Genomic DNA, 2,393 nt, shown 5'->3' with positions numbered 1-2,393 from the left:
TGATTCAAAGTGTCTACCAGGTATACCTTAATTATAGATATTGCATATATATCAGAATAGGCCATTTGTAAAAAGTGGATTTTTGGACAATGAGATACAATTAATAAAATCCAATGACATATTGGATTTTATTTGCTAAAAAAGCTAGAAATTGCTATGAATTACTTTTTACAGTTTTAGAATCATTTCTATTCACCAATTTACATAGGTGTCTTCCACTACTTCTACATGTTTTCATAAATGTCCCCATAAATAATACAGTAAAGAAATCAACATCACAATAAATAGGACCAAGTGAAAGAAACAGTATACATAATCCTACATTTTAAATTGACATATTAGTGTTAAAGTATAATGAAAACCAAAGTTGAAGTGTTCCTTTATAAGGCAGGAGGATAAAATATTTTGTTTTATGTTAACCTGGCCTCTCTCCTACAGCTCTTTAAGAAGGAAAGTAATACATTCCTAGTCCATTATAGACGACTACAACTGCTTTTCCAAGTTTTGTGACTGTCTTGATGCAATCTTGAAGTACCTTAAGATGACCATAAACACAGCAATTGTAACTGAAAAAAGTACATTTACTGGAAAAGATTTGAAATTTGCTGTATATTGTTTTCCATCCTCAACCAGACACCAGAATGTGTATAAAAACACTTAACCAAATGGTCTCATAGCTCAGGGTTTAGAGCACTGGTCTTGTAAACCAGGTGTCATGAGTTCACTGGGGCCTAATGCTTCATTGTTATTACAGCTGCTAAAACTTAAGATGCAGCACCCTATATTGCAATACTCTGCTTTAGTACACTAAATTAAAAGATGATGAATATACACACTTGTATAGCCAAATTAAAAAGAGACATATCACATTCAGTCTAATCTATTGACTGGTTTCAAGAAAATTTTTGTGTTATCTTTTATTGGACCAATTTCCTTCAAACTGATACTCCTTACATGGTTATTCACTATCATTATCAAATTAATATAAAAGATTTCCAATTATTTTACTTTAAAAAGAGCATTAAAGCACATATCAAGATGCATTGCATAGAGCAGATTTCATTTTGCTCAATTGATACCGATATTTTGAACTGATACATAGGTGTCAATAGATATAACTGAAGGCAGATTTGAACATATAAGCATATATACTCTGCACCTGCAAGCAGACTCAGGGTAATGACCAGTAATGACTTCAAATAACTCTATAAAGATGTCCGGCTATAACATTTTGAAATAATTCCACCCTATGGATCCTAAAGTTGGAAAGCCATGGAAAGTATGACCAATTTTGTATCTGTATTATATACACTCCACACTAACATAAGAAAGCTCATTTTAAAATGCATTTAAATAATTTGATTCAATGAGTCTACATTTGTAAAAAGTGGATTTTTGGACAAAGAGATATAATTAATAAAATCCAATGAGATATTGTATTTTATTTGCTAAAAAAAGTTAGAATTTAATTACTTTTTACAGTTGTAGAATCATTTCTATTCACCAATTTACATAGGTGTCTTCCACTGCTTCTACATGTTTTCATAAATGTCCCCATAAATAATACAGTAAAGGAGTCAACATGACAATAAATAGGACCAACTGAAAGAAAACAGTGTACATAAGCCTACATTTTAAATTGTCATATTAGTGTTAAAGTATAATGAAAACCAAAGTTGAAGTGTTCCTTTATAAAGCAGGAGGATAAAATATTTTGTTTTATGTTAACCTGGTCTCTCTCCTACAGCTCTTTAAGAAGCAAAGTAATACATTCCTAGTCCATTATAGACGACTACAACTACTTTGCCAATTTTATGTGACTGTCTTGATACAATCTTGAAGTACCTTAAGATGACCATAAACACAACAATTGTAATTGAAAAAAGTACATTTACCCGAAAAGAGTTGAAATTTGATGTATATTGTTTTCCATCCTCAACCAGAAACCAAAATGTGTATAACAACACTTAACCAAATGGCTCCATAGCTCAGGGGTTAGAGCACTGGTCTTGTAAACCAGGTGTCTTGAGTTCAACTCTCATTGGGGCCTAATTCTTCTTTATCGTTACAGCTGCTAAAACTTAATTTGCAGCACCCTATATTGCAATACTCTGCTTTAGTATGCTAAATGAGAAGATGATGAATACACACACTTGTATAGCCAAATTGGAAAGATACTTATCACATTCAGTCTAATCTATTGACTAGTTTCAAGAGCATAGTTGAAAATATTTGTGTAATCTTTTATTGGATCAATTTCCTTCAAACTGATACTGCCAGCATGGTTATTCACCATCATTGTAAAATTAATATTAAAGATTTCCAATTATTTTAATTTAAAAAGAGCATTTAAAGCACATATCAACATGCATTGCATAGAGCAGATTTCATCT

The 2,393-nt window shown here is 31.4% G+C and overlaps 1 non-coding gene across 1 annotated transcript; it reads left to right on the top strand.

Annotated features, from left to right (window-relative positions):
* Positions 1 to 1,977: 1,977 nt before the first annotated feature.
* TRNAT-UGU (transfer RNA threonine (anticodon UGU)) lies at positions 1,978 to 2,050 on the top strand. The gene has a single exon. It is a non-coding gene; the product is annotated as a tRNA-Thr (tRNA).
* Positions 2,051 to 2,393: the final 343 nt, after the last annotated feature.

Source organism: Taudactylus pleione, unplaced genomic scaffold (assembly GCF_031769625.1).
Source record: "Taudactylus pleione unplaced genomic scaffold, aTauple2 ptg000109l, whole genome shotgun sequence".
Taxonomy (NCBI): domain Eukaryota; kingdom Metazoa; phylum Chordata; class Amphibia; order Anura; family Myobatrachidae; genus Taudactylus; species Taudactylus pleione.
This window is presented reverse-complemented; position numbering and strand designations above follow the sequence as displayed.